This window comes from Neomonachus schauinslandi, chromosome 7 (assembly GCF_002201575.2).
Source record: "Neomonachus schauinslandi chromosome 7, ASM220157v2, whole genome shotgun sequence".
Classification (NCBI taxonomy): Eukaryota; Metazoa; Chordata; class Mammalia; order Carnivora; family Phocidae; genus Neomonachus; species Neomonachus schauinslandi.
The window spans coordinates 12,202,661-12,219,486 of record NC_058409.1 but is presented as its reverse complement, the minus strand read 5'-3'; the positions used below and the strand labels follow the sequence as shown (position 1 = coordinate 12,219,486).

General features: G+C 35.3%; 1 protein-coding gene across 1 annotated transcript in view; it reads left to right on the top strand.

Annotated features, from left to right (window-relative positions):
- DTWD2 (DTW domain containing 2) overlaps nucleotides 1-16,826 on the top strand; it is a 105,036-nt gene that overhangs the window by 60,485 nt on the left and 27,725 nt on the right. The gene's annotated exons all lie outside the window — the stretch shown is intronic.

Genomic DNA, 16,826 nt, shown 5'->3' with positions numbered 1-16,826 from the left:
CTTTCTTTCTTTCTTTCTTTCTTTCTTTCTTTCTTTCTTTCTTTCTTCTTTCTTTCTTTTATTATTTTGGATTTCCTTTGCATTTCTGTATACATTTTAGAATCCATTTTTTATTTTCTAACAAAAACCTGTTGGGCTTGGATTGGGATTGTGTAGAATCCCAAATGGGGATGGGTAGAAAAAGTGAAATGGCCATTTCCAATCAGACTTACATTTTAGAAACTTCACTCTTCAGACACAGTGCTATAGCGGGCTGGAAGAGAGCAGGATTGAAGGCAGAGCAATGTATAGTCGAGGTGGTAGATGATGGAGACTAGAAGAAAGGGAATGGTGGTGCACTGTAGAGAAGTAAATACTTTTGAAACCTGTATCAGTTTTCTGTTGCTGCCCTAACAAATTACTATAAATCTAGTGGCTGAAAACAATACAAAATTATTATTTTACAGTTCTGAAGGTTAGAAGGCTGGTACAGTTCCTGTACAAAAATCAAGATATCACTCTACTGTGTTTCTTTCTCAAATTCCCTCCCGAGGTGCTTTCTTTTAGGACATTTGTCGTTTTGCCTTTATGATTGATGATCAGTTTTTAGTTAATTTTTGTATAAGGGTGATGTAAGGGTTGAGATGCATTTTTTTCCCCGTATGAATATCCACTACTTGTTGAAAAGATTACCTTTTTTTTCCCCATTGAATTACCTTTGTGTCTTTAAAAAAAAAAAATCAATGAAATCTGTATGTGTAGGTCAATTTCTTGGTGTTATATTTAGTTCCATTGATCCATGCCCTGCCTTCTTCTGATAATACACCATCCTTAATACTGTGGTTTTATGCAGTAAATCTGATACTGTAAATCATTCAGCTTTTGTTCTTTTTAAAAATTGATTTGGCTAAAATTGATTTGTATTTTCATGTAAAGTTTAGAATCTACTTGTCAGTTTGTACCACATCACCTGCTGTAATTTTGATTTGGATTATGCTAAATCTGTAGATCAATTTTGAGAGAATTGACATCTTAACAGAATTAAATCTTCCAGTTCATGAACATGGTATACCTTACTATTTTTTTTTTTCTTTCTTAATTTGTTTTAGCAAGTTTGTGGTTAGTGTGTTTAGGTCTTACACATATTTTGCTGTATGTATCTATAAATATTTCATGTTTTTGATGCCATTGTAATGACACTGTATTTTGTCAATTTAATTTTCAAATTGTTGTGAATGTATAAAAATACAATTCAGTTTTGCATATTGGCCTTGTTTCTCACAGACTTTTATAAATTTATTACTGACAGTAGGTTTTTAATAAATTTCTTAGGTTTTTAAAAATGAACATGATCACATGGAAGTCATTTTTTGATGGTGAGATGTTAGAAGAAATTGTTATTTTTGTTGTGGAAATTTTGTTAGAAAATTATGAGGAAAATACTAAAAAGAAAAATTTCCCCCAAATGAAACATTTTCATTTAAGCCTCAATACAATTGCTCATAGGATAGAAGACTTTCCCCCATAATATCAAAGATCAGTTTATTCAAATTTTGATAAATTGCAGATATTTTTATTTAGCTTTAGATTTCCTGTGATAAAGAAAACATAGCACAATTAATACTTCGGGTAAAAAAATACTTTGGGTTGGGATGCCTGGGTGGCTCAGTCGGTTAAGCGTCTGCCTTCAGCTCAGCTCATGATCCCAGGGTCCTGGGATTGAGTCCTGCACCAGGCTCCTTACTCAGAAGGGAGCCTGCATTTCCCTTTGCCTGCCATTCCCCCTGCTTGTGTGCTCTCTCTCTGACAAATAAAACAATAAAATCTTTAAAAAATAAAAATAAATATAAAAAGTGAAAAAATACTTTGGGTGAGCTCAAATGTAGGAAGAAAGGTTATCAGTTTGTAATCTAAAAATTGAACTCTGAGCATAGATGTTTTTTGAATCTTTAAAATCTGTCAGAAATTTAAATATGAAAAAAACTTATTTCATGTGCACAGTGCCCCAGCTATGGAAAGTAAAATATTCAGATTTTTTGGAATTTTCAAGCAAGAAATGGTTATCTTTATTGCTTTATTACGTCACATTATTACATATTGAAAATACTTGTACCTTGGTTTTTTAAAGTGGTCTCTCTAAAACGTGTCATAGATACAACTGTTACAAATAATTTTGTATAGGGTACATGGGTGGCTCAGTCGGTTAAGCACCTGACTCTTGATTTTGGCTGAGGTTGTGAGATTGAGCCTTGCGTTAGGCTCCACACTGAGTGTGAAGCTTGCTTAAGACATGTATCATATGATCTCACTGATATGAGGAATTCTTAATCTCAGGAAACAAACTGAGGGTTGCTGGAGTGGGGGGTGGGGTGGGAGGGATGGGGTGACTGGGTGATAGACACTGGGGAGGGTATGTGCTATGGTGAGCGCTGTGAATTGTGTAAGACTGTTGAATCACAGACCTGTACCTCTGAAACAAATAATACATTATATGTTAAAAAAAAAGAAGATAGTAGGAAGGGAAAAATGAAGGGGGGGGAGATCGGAGGGGGAGACAAACCATGAGAGACTATGGACTCTGAGAAACAAACTGAGGGTTCTAGAGGGGAGGGGGGTGGGGGAATGGGTTAGCCTGATGATGGGGATTAAGGAGGGCACGTACTGCATGGAGCACTGGGTGTTATACGCAAACAATGAATCATGGAACACTACATCAAAAACTAATGATGTAATGTATGGGGATTAACATAACATAATAAAATAAAATTAAAAAGAAAATAGAGTCTCTCACTCTCCCTGCCCTGCCCTCCCTCACATGTTTTCTCTCTCTCTTAAAAAAAGAAAGAAAAAAAAAACAATTATGTATGTATAAATGCTATGAATTATCACTGGCTTATGGAACTGTTGAAAGAAATAAAGGGCAGTGAATTTAGTCATTTTGTGTATTTGCCAACATTTGTTGGTTGCATGTTAGAAGAGTTTTACAAAGAATTTACTATATTCTTAACTCCAAGTCAGAATATTTGTCAAATGATCCAAAATCAAAAACAAATGAAAAAATGCCATTGTAATTTAAGTTTTTACATTATTATAATATTTATAAGTATTAGGTAAATTTGAAGCTCAAGGAAAGGAAACAACAAAAAATTGAAGAATGCTTTGTTGGTATTATACATTTTTAAAAAAATTTTATTATCTTATGTTAATCACCATACATTACATCATTAGTTTTTGATGTAGTGTTCCATGACTCATTGTTTGCATATTGACACCCAGTGCTCCATTCAGTACGTGCTCTCTTTAATACCCATCACCAGGCTAACCCATCCTCCCCCCCCAAGAACCCTCAGTTTGTTTTTCAGAGTCCATAGTCTCTCATTGTTCGTCTCCCCCTCCAATTTACCCCCTTAGTTTTTCCCTTCCTACTATCTTCTTTTTTTTTTTTTTTTAACATATAATGTATTATTTGTTTCAGAGGTACAGGTCTGTGATTCAACAGTCTTAGACCATTCACAGCGCTCACCATAGCACGTACCCTCCCCAATGTCTTATCATCCAACCACCCCATCCCTCCCATCCCCCTCCACTCCAGCAACCCTCAGTTGGTATAAATTTAAAGTTACTTTTCAGTTTATGCAATACGCCCTTGAATTTGACATTAATAAACTGAGTTAACACAAGATTAAGTGAGTTTACTCACTAGGTAGTCATATTTTTTAAATTGATATGCTTTTGCTTCTGAGTTAAAACAAAGATTTAAAAAAGATGAACCATTTTTGTCAATGTGGATGCAAATATTGAAGGAATGTATTTATGTGGTACATGAATCTGTTATTTGAAAACTTTGAGGTGTGTTTAGAAGAACTTAGCTATGTGAACTACTTTTTAAACTCTATTTTGTAAAATCTAAATATTAATTAAAGATTCATAATTAAAATTTATCCTCTTAATTAAGATGTTCTGTATATATAAAATACACAATGAATTTCAAATTGGACTTAGTTTTAAGAATATAAAATCTCTTAATTTTTATAGTGATTACATTTTTTTTTTTTAAATTAACATATAATGTATTATTTGTTTCAGGGGTACAGGTCTGTGATTCATCAGTCTTATATAATATCTGCAGTGCTCATTACAACACATACCCTCCCCAATGTCCATCACCCAGGTGACTACATGTTAAAATAGTATTTTATTTTGGATCTTTGTGGTTAAATATATTATTAAAATTAGTGTCACCTTTTTCATTTTGCTTTTTAAAATCTGACTATTAGAAAATTTAACATTACCTATGTAGGTTGGAGTATATTTTCATTAGACAGCACTGAGCTAGATCATTTTGTTGTCTTGCCTGTAGGAAGGTTTTTGGGTGTTTTCTGGATGCTTGAGGTTAAGAGAAGTTTGAGCTAAGGGCAGTTTTGTCTTCATTCAGTCACTAGTAACTTCTTGATTATCCTGGTTACATCAGCCACTCTGTTAGTAATGCATTTTATTAAAAATAAATAATTCATTCTCTTTATTAAATATGAATACTGTCATCCAGTGGATCTTACTGGGTTGCTAGCGTATGTGAAAGTATGTACTAACGTGAAATGAATTTGTGTTTGTATACACTAATTACTGTGACTTCTAGTGAGCCATATTAAGATACTGGTGGTGTTTAAGCCTGCAATTGCTTGGATTCTTTCAGAGGAGTACATTATTCAGAGTTGTTTTGCGTAGCCACAATTGAGAGTTGGCTGAGAGTTGGCCGTAGACTTTCTTGCAACAGCTGTTACAGTTGGCAGAGGTAATGCTGGAGAAGCACTGCATTAAATTGGCCCAGTGGACATAATTAATTCAGAGAAAGAAGAGTTGTTTGCGTAGCAGGCATGCTTGGCATAGCTTGGCAGCTGGTATGATTATGTGCCTCAATTATAGGGCATGGTGGTAAAACCGCCTCTGTTTATGAAGTGATGTGGATTGTGTAGTGGGAACAGATGGCTAAAAAATACTTGACCTTCTAGTACCTTGCCATTACTAATAATGAAAACAAATTTTTTTTTAAGGAATTGGGAGGAATTTTTATAAATTTGGAAAACATCCTGAATACAAATGAAGGATTGAGCCAAATTTAGTCAGAAGAAAGAAGGCATATTTAAAAATCTCTTTTATATAGCAGTTCCTAATGAAATCTCATTATTGATACAAATTGTTACATAAATGTATAAGAATTTTTGATTCTGCAGAATTTCACATTTAGCCCTCTGCATATTTTTGCCCTATTCATTTACCTCCTTAATAATGAACTACACACATTTTAAAAATCACTTCTTACCTGTGCATTTATTTGACTTCTGAACTGAAGAGGGCAAATAGGCCACAGAACTTATGAAAGTAGGCTTTTGTACTTTGGTGACTTGCTTTAATTTATATCCTTAGGGTTGCATTCTGTCTAAAAGCAAAGTCCACCAATTTTCAAAGATATTTAGAAATTTAAATGAATTCAAAATCTAAGAACTTCAGAGTTTACAAAATGTAAATTACTGAAGAATATATACAAGACTGTCTGCTTAAAGCTTTATTGTACCTAGTGCAATGAAATGTGTAGGACAGGCCATAAGGCATAATGGGCGTATGAGCCCAGGTCCTGATGTCACATTGTCTGGCTTTATATCTGGCTCCATAAGTTACTTGCTGTCTGACATGGCAAGTTACGTCTCTGCTCTTAGATCCCTCATCTGGAAACTGGAAGTAATGATAACATTTATTTGGTAGATGGTTGTGAGATTTAATTAACATAATAGATGCAAAGCATTTAGCTTAGCATAGCTCCTAGCTTTTAGTGAGTATCTGCCAAATAGTATTTATTGCTCATGTACATAATGAAATTTAATTCCTTTTCTTGGATAACTGGGACTTGACTATTTTAAACACCTTTTTCTTAATTAATAGATTGTACTTTACATGGCATTATTACCAAATAGTACAAAATGAGGCATCTATTCCTGAAGCTAGAGGATCTTGAATTTTGGTAGAAAGCTGAGTAAGGTTCTTCATTCTTTTCTGAAAAATAATATTTTCTAAGGGATATATTTTTAAAAAGGTGAAAGATTTATGCGATCTGGAGAGAAGCCAGAGTAAGGGATATATTTTAATGTTAGAAAGCAGTGACTTAATCACTTTCTTGCATCACAGTAATTTAGTTGTTAAAGAGACTATAATTATCGTCATTTTTTTTTGGAATTTAATTTTTTGTAAAAATAATATATTGTGGCTGAAAATTCAGAAGATGCGGAAGAGCATACAGTGAGAAGTCTTCCTCCTACTTCTATGCACTGTTTACCCAGTTCCCTTTCCCAGAAGTGACCAATATGTCAAGAGTCTTGTGTATTCCTCCAGATTTATTTTCTTTATGTACAACTGAATACATATATCCCACGTTTCTTAGATATGTGGTAAATGCCTGCTGATGTGTTCCTTGCCTTTTTCATTTGGAAATGGTTTTTAGGCAGTGTTCTGTATCTGTATATACAGAGCTTTCGCATTCGTTCTTAGCTGCCTTGTATTTCACGTATGGATGTACTGTAATTTATTGCTGATGTTAAATCATTCTTCCTTTGCCATTTGCTTTTTTCTGTTCATTTTTCCCCTTAATTTTTGGCAATAGCTTTGTATAGATCCTGTGTTGGTTTCTTTTTTCTTTTTCTTTTTTTTTGGTTTACTCATCTTTATACGAGGTGAATTTTTCTTGTCCTGTTATTTGCAGGAAGCACCTGTGAGGGAAGGGCCAGAGCCCTGGGAGGAATTTTCTTTGTTATCTTGGGTTTGTCTAAGATTTCACCAAAAGCGCCATTTACAGAACAGATTGTCTTGGACTCACATTAAAGTTCGAAACTTCTGTGCTTCAAAAGTTGCAATGAAAAGAGAATGAAAGAAAGACAAGCCACAGAGTGAGAGAAAATATTTGCAGAGAATAGATTTGAGAATGAACTTGCATTTGGAATATATAAAGAACTTTTAAAACTGAATAATAAAAAAAGCAAACATCTCAATTACAAAATGGGCAGAAGTTTTGAACGCTTTACCAGAGAAGATAGCTGAATGACAAATACGTGCATGAAAAGATGCTTAACATCATTAGTCACTAGAAAAATGCAAATAAAACCAAAATGAGATACTATTACACACTTATTAGAATGGCTAAAATTCTGCACCATGATTGGCAAAGCTGTAGAGTCATTGAAACTCATACACTCCTGCTGGCTAACTATAAAATGAAAAAAAGCACCTGCTTTGTAAAAATACAGTGTGTCAGTTTCTTAAAAACCAAAACCTACATCTAATATCTGATCTAGCTGTTCCACTCCTAGGTATTTACCCATGAGAAATGAAAATAAATGTCCATATAAAAATTATACATGAATGTTCATAGCAGCTTTATTAGTAATAGCCCGAAACTAGGAACAATACAGATGTCCATCAACAGGTGCATGGATAAACTAAGTGTGGCATATCCATATCATGGAAAACTAATGAGCTGTAAAAAGCAGTAAACTACCCATAGTCACTGCTACTTGGATGAACCTGAAATTATTCTGAGTGAAAGAAGGCAGATAAATATGAGCACATACTATATGATTCCATTTATAGAACATTCTAGGAAATTCAGATTTAATGCATACTGTCATAAAGACGACCCTTGCAAGCCTGGATGGGACGGATGGGGTCGGGAGTGGGGGAGGTACAAGAAGAGATTGTGAAGGCTTAAGAAGGTCATGGTTATTAGTTCATTATCTTGATTGTGATGAGGGTTTCGTGGATATATACATATATACATATGTCAAAGCTTATCAAATTGTGTAATTTAAATATATGTAGTTTAGTCTGTGTCAGTTTAACCTCAGAGTACTAAAAAAATAAGTGAAATGGTTAAAAAGTTCACATTGCTAGAGTGTTGAGCATTAAAGTCCCAGACCTCAAATTTCTTGCCAGGTGTGCCCAGGTGCAAATGATCAAGTCAAAAGAGTCACATTATAATGTGTGCAAGTTCAGCCATTCCTCTTCCGGCCCAGCCTTTTATATACAAAAGGCTGGAGCAGTATACTGTTGTGGATGTGTGCAGGGACCCGTCTCATGTGGCCGGGTGTGCTCCATCTGTCTCAGCATTGAGCAGTATGTACTGTGATGGTATAGATCTGTACACTTGGATGTGAACACAGTCTTAATTGATCGTCCTCAGCCTTCCCGGAGAGTCAAAACCTGGTCCACGCACATGGCTGAACTTAGTGCCAGGTACCCAGAACAAGAGTCAAATTAACAGGAAATCTCTGTGAATCATTTTAATAGGCCCATGGATCAGCTTTATTAAGGTTCATGTCTGCATCTCATATTCTCACACAGACTTTTAGAAGATCAAATGTTGTCACAAATTTTAAGTTAAAGAGCCACCTAGGAGGTTGAGTAAGTGGCAGATCCAGGACTTGAAACTGACCCCAAAGCCCTTGTTCTTTCCACTATACCATGAAGCCATTCCAACCTGTCAGAAGAAATTTTTGCTAATAACAGCATTTTCAATTGGTCTTCCCTAACTTCTTCCTTTTGGAAGGACATTCAGAATAGATCACCACTTTTTAAAAATGGATAAACACTGTATTTTTCCTCTTGTTAATTTGTATTTCTTGATTAATATTAACTTCTTACCTAAATTTCCCACCCTTGTAAAAGTATTAGAATCAGGAAATGAAAGGATTATATTTTCTTACTGATACTATGCTAAAGAATTTAAGTCTAATAATTATTCTACTTTTAAAAATCCTCAACCAGCTTTTTTTTAACATTTCTTAATGCCTTTAAAAAAATTATTTAAAAAAATTTTTTTTATTGTTATGTTAATCCCCATACATTACATCATTAGTTTTAGATGTAGTGTTCCATGATTCATTGTTTGTGCATAACACCCAGTGCTCCATGCAGAACGTGCCCTCCTCAGTACCCACCACCAGGCTAACCCATCCTCCCACCCCCCTCCCCTCTAGAACCCTCAGTTTGTTTTTCAGAGTCCATCGTCTCTCATGGTTCGTCTACCCCTCCGATTTCCCCCCATTCATTCTTCCCCTCCTGCTATCTTCTTTTTTTTTTTCTTAACATATATTGCATTATTTGTTTCAGAGGTACAGATCTGAGATTCAACAGTCTTGCACAGTTCACAGTGCTTACCAGAGCACATACCCTCCCCAGTGTCTATCACCCAGTCAGCCCATCCCTCCCATATTATTCCTTTTTACCTGATGCCTTTTATTCCAGTGATTTATGCATCCCATAACTGGAATCCTTTAGCTTTTTTAAGTTAAACTTTTTATTTTTATTCTTAATAGAGTGGATTCGCATACAGTGATAAATACTTCAGAGAAATGTACAGCTTTTTAAATCTTGTAATTTCAGTGTAAACTGAATATAGCTAAAATAATAGTGGATAGATACAGAACTTTTAATATACAGCATCATCTCTTGCCACTAGCCCTTTGAACTCTGTGTCCACTAATAATAGATTCTTTGTAGTGCCTGATTTCTGCGTGAATTTTCTCACCTCTTGGTTTTATACAACATTTCCTGTGTCTAGAAGCCACACTCCCCATACATTCTTCTAATTAACATATATTTGTCCTATAGGTCTCACTTGCAACTCTTTTCTCTAATTGACTCCCTTGACATGTCTCTGCAAGATTAGGCTTTCGTCCAGGTATTTCCATAGCAACCTTGAGTAAGGTCTACGAGTTCTCCTGTCCCTGGGACCTAGTACACGCTATCCTAATTGCCCATTTATTTGCCCGTGTTTTTCTACACTGCATGATAATTGAGGGGTGCATTGTCTGTTGTTCCATCGGTGTATTTCCAATGACTGTTAACTCCTTGAGGGCACATACTTATGTTGCCTAGTGTCCAGAACAGTGTCTTTCACATATAGGAGCTGAGTAGATATTAAAGGATGAATGAGAAATAATGGAGCAGAGCTGAATAGACAATGATATTTTAGTTGAATAGTTATTTCACTGAATAAACACAGTCTATAATAAACAGAAACCAGACTAGAATGTATAGTGGTGGCTGTTTTGATCCAGTGTATTAGGGAAACCTTAGTTTTTAAAAGGTTATTTTAGGGGCGCCTGCTTGGCTCAGTTGGTTAAGCGTCTGACTCTTGATTTTGGCTCAGGTCATGATCTCAGGGTCGTGGGATGGAGCCCTGTTCCAGGTGCCACACTGGGTGGGGAGCCTGCTTAATGCCCCTCCCCCCCACTCGTGAGTGCACGCTCTCTCTCTCTCTCTCAGAAATAAATAAATAAAAGGTTATTTTAACTGCACAGAGAAATGAATGATATAGAAAGTGTTAGAGGATATTTGAAGAAATAAATTTTTGAAAGAAAGAACCTACCCACATGATTTTTAAAACCTTTTAATTGGCTGGAGATTAGTGGTGAGAGATTTTCAAGAACCAAGCTCTTTTCAGTTAGCTAAAGTAATAGAGTGCCCTTTTAGGTAAAGTAACAGAGCACCTTATACTACAATAAGTCTCAATATGTATTTGATGACATTTTTGTATGAGTATGCTAATAATTTAGTTCTACTTTAGTTACACTGAACTCAAGTAAGAAGGAACTGTTTTCTAGTGTTGATGTTCCTAGACATTGATTTCTGAAGAAGGGTAGGAGAGTAATAGTATGGCGCATAATTAACATTTGTAGACCTCATTTTAAGGATAACAGCATAATATTTTATATTATTTCTTGAAATAGCCAAAAAGTATGAAGAATTTAGTATTTTTCAGGTTCTGTGGGTGAGTTTTTGAAATATATGCAAAAAGAACTTCATGTCATATATGTATATAAATGCACAATTCTGTTAGTGAAGCTACAAGTGTACATTTCTCTAAAATTTTAGGACTTCTGGAAAAATTTTATTCAGAATATTCTAAATTTGGCAAAGCAGGGATGGAGCTTGTTTATCAGTTTTTTTGTTCTCTTTGCCTGTTCCTTTCTTATCTGGTAACTGCAAAGTTGTATCTACAGAAAAAAAACCTTTATAAATTACAAAAATCTGATATCTAATCCTGAACTATACTCTTTGCTCTCTTCTATTCATTAGGTTCAAAACGACAAATATTTGTCAAACTCAGTACCAGCATTTTCAAGTGTCATTTTTGTCAGCTGTTTATTTTTTGTCTCTCACCTATGAAAAGATTTTTTTTTTTTTAAAGATTTTATTTATTTATTTGAGAGAGAGAGAATGAGAGACAGAGAGCATGAGAAGGAGGAGGGTCAGAGGGAGAAGCAGACTCCCTGCCGAGCAGGGAGCCCGATGCGGGACTCGATCCCGGGACTCCAGGATCATGACCTGAGCTGAAGGCAGTCGCTTAACCAACTGAGCCACCCAGGCGCCCCTATGAAAAGATTTTGAAGAAGTTTTATCCTCTAAGACTAGTAGTGTTTGATTTTCCTTCATTTTATAAAACAAATATTGAGGTTCTAGAAAAATATGAGTTTCAAATAATGCTATATTTTCAAATTGTTAATACTCGTACTATAAAATGTGTCATTTTTTATATAAGAACTTGCAAAAACTCAAATTTCATTCTTTCCAGTAAACAATGAAGATTTAAAAAATAGATCATGGTCTTTAGATCTGGTATTTTACCAGATTCAATCTGGTAAAGAAGGAAGCAAAGATAGCATTTGATTCATATTCTTGGAAAATTCATGTCACTTAATAGTTAACTATTTGCTCTTTATATGTAAATTTGAACATAGGAGAAACAAAAGGTAGTTTGCATGTTAAATGCTTTGCTGCAGACATAAAATGATTATTCCAAACAAGACGTATATTAGAATGCATTCAAAATCTAATATATAGGGCTCCTGGGTGGCTCAGTTGGTTAAGCGACTGCCTTCGGCTCAGGTCATGATCCTGGAGTCCCTGGATCGAGTCCCGCATCGGGCTCCCTGCTCGGCAGGGAGTCTGCTTCTCCCTCTGACCCTCCCGACCCTCCCCCCTCTCATGTGCTCTCTCTCTCTCAAATAAATAAATAAAAAATCTTTTAAAAAAAAATCTAATATATAACGTTGAAACTAAAACTATGAGATTAATTCTGTTGCACAGTTACTAAGTAGTTAAGATGATCACATCATTTGCCTATAATATGTTTTGCTGATGGCATGTGAGCTTTAAGGTGATTGAAATGATTTTCAGTGTGCTGTTGTAAGCCATATAAAAATACTGAAAATCATACTTGTTTTTTTATTGTTAAGGAAAATCCTCAAACAAAATACCTACTTAAATTTTGGGAGCCTAAGGTTTTGGTTCATATATATGTTTAACTGTGACTTTTGTTGGTTATTTTAGTGTTCAACAGTTTTAGACTAGCCTATGTTAGAAAGACCATGACATGTATGCGAAAAACACTACTTTTTTATGTGTGCACAGAAATAACTAGCTAGAGCATTTTGTTTTCAAATGATGAGTACCCTGAAAGAAGTGTAGCACCATTTGAATGTATTTTTGTACATGATTATTTGCTAGTAGTGTGAGTTTGTAAATGTCTAAAATCCCAACGGATATATGAGAATTGAAATAATATGTGAATGGAAAATAACTGAGATATATTTTTTAAAAAGGAAATAAGGAAAAATAATAACGATTTAGTTGTGTCTAGAACACAATGAAAAAACCCATTCCACTTGAAAATTAGGCAGCATGCTTTAATGAGATTTTTAAAAATTCCAAAGAGAACCCCAGCTGTTACCATTTGATTAAGATAAATGTTTTTGAGCTCATTGATTTTTAACACAGGTTGTTTCTAATGTTGGGGAATCTAAAATTCTGTTTATTATAAGACGTGTCCTAATTTTAGAGATGTTAAAATGTGGGGAGAAAATGTGTGCGTAAGAATCAATGAAATACAAAGTCATTGTTCACAAGCAGAAGAAGGTTATAAAAAAGTGATTAACATTCTGGATGTGAATTAAGCTGTAGTCTGGCTTTAGAATTCTTTGTTTTAACCAGTAAAACATAGGGCCTCACCTGTAGACATCTTTGTGTATCAGTGCATAAGAAAAACAACAACAACCAGACCCCTGCGTCATGGCATTCCACTGAATAAATGTACTGTAGTTTAGGTAATCATTTCCCTGTAGCTTTATATTTAGTTTGTGTCCAGTTCTTTGCTATTATATAAGCAGTGCCCTAGTAAACATCCTTTTTTTTTCTTTTTTTTATTATTATGTTATGTTAATCACCATACATTACATCATTAGTTTTTGATGTAGTGTTCCATGATTCATTGTTTGCGTATAACACCCAGTGCTCCATTCAGTGTGTGCCCTCTTTAATACCCATCACCAGGCTAACCCATCCCCCCACCCCCCTCCCCTCTAGAACCCTCAGTTTGTTTCTCAGAGTCCATAGTCTCTCATGGTTTGTCTCCACCTCCAATTTCCCCCCCTTCATTTTTCCCTTCCTACTATCTTCTTTTTTTTTTTAACATGTAATGTATTATTTGTTTCAGAGGTACAGGTCTGTGATTCAACAGTCTTGCACAATTCACAGCGCTCACCATAGCACATACCCTCCCCGATGTCCATCACCGAGGCCCCCCATCCCTCCCACCCCCACCACTCCAGCAACCCTCAGTTTGTTTCCTAAACATCCTAATGCATTGTGTACATGAACATTTATCTGCGGTAGGTAACTAAAAGTGAAATGGCCAAGTCAAAGAGTATTCATGTTCTAAAACCTGATGGAAACTATAAAGTTGCCATAGCAAGGCCATGCTGATATATTGGAGGATCTGTTTTTCCACACCCACTGAAATGATGATTAAATTCTATGAACTAAACTGATTGTGGAAAATAATTTCTCACTGTTTGTATTTGCATTTCCTAATTTACTTTGGAGAGTGAGCATCATTTTTATGTTATTATTGTCATTATTATTTTTAAAAGAGGGGAATCCTTGGGGTTTAGGTTGTAGACAGTAATGGCTCTGTTGCCTGGGGATCAGGATATGGAGGACAATTCTAGTATAGGTGTGAGTGGCCTAGACTCATCAGCCTTGATGAATTATCCTAAAGATTGCCCTAAATCTAGATCCCCACTGAGCTTGGTACTGTTACTTCTGAGTACCAAACTCAGAAGTGTGAATCTGCAGTAGTTTTCTCCAGCAGTTCTGGGATGTGGTTGACTTCATTTCTATCAGTAAGCCCATTCATTTTTCAGCTACTGTCTATTCTAACAATATCTCATCAACTGATAGCTCTTTTCTTGGTTTTTAAAAAATTGTGGTAAGATTCTTTAAAATTTCAGAATTGTTTTTTTTTCTTGCAAAATTGAAACTCTGTATGCATTAAACAGTAGCTTCCCATTCCTCTTCTCCCTCATCCCTAGGCAGCTCCCATTCTGCCTCTGTCTCCGTGAATTTGACTGCTGTAAGTACCTCATATAAGTAGAATCATACAATATTTGTCTTTTTGTGACGGACTTATTTTACTTAGCATAATATCTCCAAGGTTCATCCATGGTATAGCATATTCTGTGTTGTAGCATCGATGTTGTAGATTTTCCTTCCTTTTTAAGGCTAAATAATATCCCACTGTTTATCTACCACATTTTATTTATCTGTTGGACACTTGGGTTGTTTCTACCTTTTGGCTGTTGTGAATAATGCTGCTATGAACATGAGTGCACAAATAGCTCAATACCTGCTTTCAGTTCTTTTGGGTACCTACCCACAAATGGAATTGGTAGATCGTATAGTGTTAAAACTTGTATGTGGAATTAGAGTCCTCAAATGCAATCTTTACTAAGTCATGAATGTAAAAACATTGCTATGTCTCTTTCCATGAAACAGGTTCTCTACCACACAAAGTGAAAATCTCAATGAATAGTGTTTTGCATTTTCTTACCATCTTCTGAATAGAGCTTTATAATTAAAATGTAATCAGAACAAATAGAACCTTTCTCTTTGCTTCAAAGGCTAAACATGGACAGATTCAGTCAAATGTTTTTCCCACTTTTAATCATGCTAGTATAAAATTTTTAATTTAGCCAAAGAACTGAGATGTATTTGTGTCTTCCAAGGTTTTTTTACTATATTTCCAAAGTGCACACACACACACACACACCCCTACACATCTACACACATTGTTAGCGAAAGTATTTTTATCACCCAGTGTCTTTGATTTTTAACTAGATAAACTGGAAAAAGCTGTTAATTTTGAATATGGTCAGAGCATATAATTTGTGACCTAAGTGTGGAGAAAAATCCATTTATGTCTTTGAAGATTCAAATACTTGTAAATTCTGATCCTTGGCAATAAGCAAGTCTATATTTTGTTAATCTAAAAATATTTACCTACTTTCTTTGTAAGGCTCATGGAAATATTTATTTCCTCTAACTGGTGATGTTTTCCTCCTAACTTAAAAGATTTAAGACACCCCTTCCCCCATTTAATAATGTTGAAAAAGTAGCTGAAACACCATGTTAGATTTGATTATTTTTGTTTTAGTATTAATTTTTTTAGAGAGCGAGTGTGGGGAGGGGGGGAGGGGTAGAGGGAGGGGAAGAGAGAGATTCCTAAGCAGGCTCCATGCTCAGTGCAGAGCCCGACTCTGGGCTTGATCTCGTAACCCTGAGATCATCACCTGAGCTGAAATCAAGAGTCGGATGCTTAATTGACTGAGCCACCCAGTCTCCCCTATTAATATTTTAAACTAACATTTATGGAACTCTTTTTGTTTTTGCCCAACGTATAATTAATTTTTTTGCATAAAGAAATTCTTTCCCATACCTATGTCTTTTTGCCTATTTTTATAGCACAATTTATTTTGAAGATTTGTTTCATCATTTTATACAGTTGATAGTTATTATAGGCTGTAGAATTATCCCTAAGCTATATTGTAAGTAGGAAAAAAGCCCCCAAAAACAAACTGAAGAACAGTGTGTCTAGTGTAATACCATTTATGTAAGAATGGAGTTGGGTGAGAGGGAGAACCATTTGAAAGCGAGCATCTGTGCATTTGCTTTACTCGCAGAGTATCTCAGGAAGCATTGTCAAATTAAAATAAATACAAAGTTAACATTAAAAGAAAGCCAGTACAGGGGAAGGTGGAAACGATTCTTCAGCTTCAGAGAATAGTGCCAGTACATAGATTTAGTTTTTGACATTGACATCGTTCATTTTCCTTCTGAATTTTAAAGCTTTGTGGCATGACAGCATATGTAATGGCAATTAAAAAAAATTCTGTGACTTTCTTTATTCTTACTTTTTTCACTGATTTTTATGTCATCCTTTTTTAAACCTCTTTTCGGGAATAATTTACAGAAAATTTACAAAGGAAGTATGGAGAATCGCCCTATACCCTCAACCAGCTTTCCCTAACATTAACGTCTTACATAACCATGGTGTATTTGTCAAAACTAACGAGATAATATTGCTACAGTATTATTAACTACAGTACAGACTTCGTTCACATATCACCAGTTCCCCCCCCCCCCCCCACCATGCCCTTTTTCTGTTCCAGGATCCAGCCTAGCATGCCATGTTTCAATCTTTGACGCTTTTGTAGCCACTGGCTTTCATGGTCGCCATTAATTTGTAGTTTTTGTTTTCATGACATTGACTCTTTTGAGGAGTCCTGGTCAAACATGTTGTGCTCAGTTTGGGTTTATCTGATGTCTTCTCACAGTTATACCATTGTTATGGATTTTGATAATACAACAAAGGTGGAGTACCTTTCTGTTTTATATCAGGGCATACTTGTCAGTGATGGAGTGAACCTTGATCGCTTGCTTCTTTATGGTGGTGTCTGCCATCT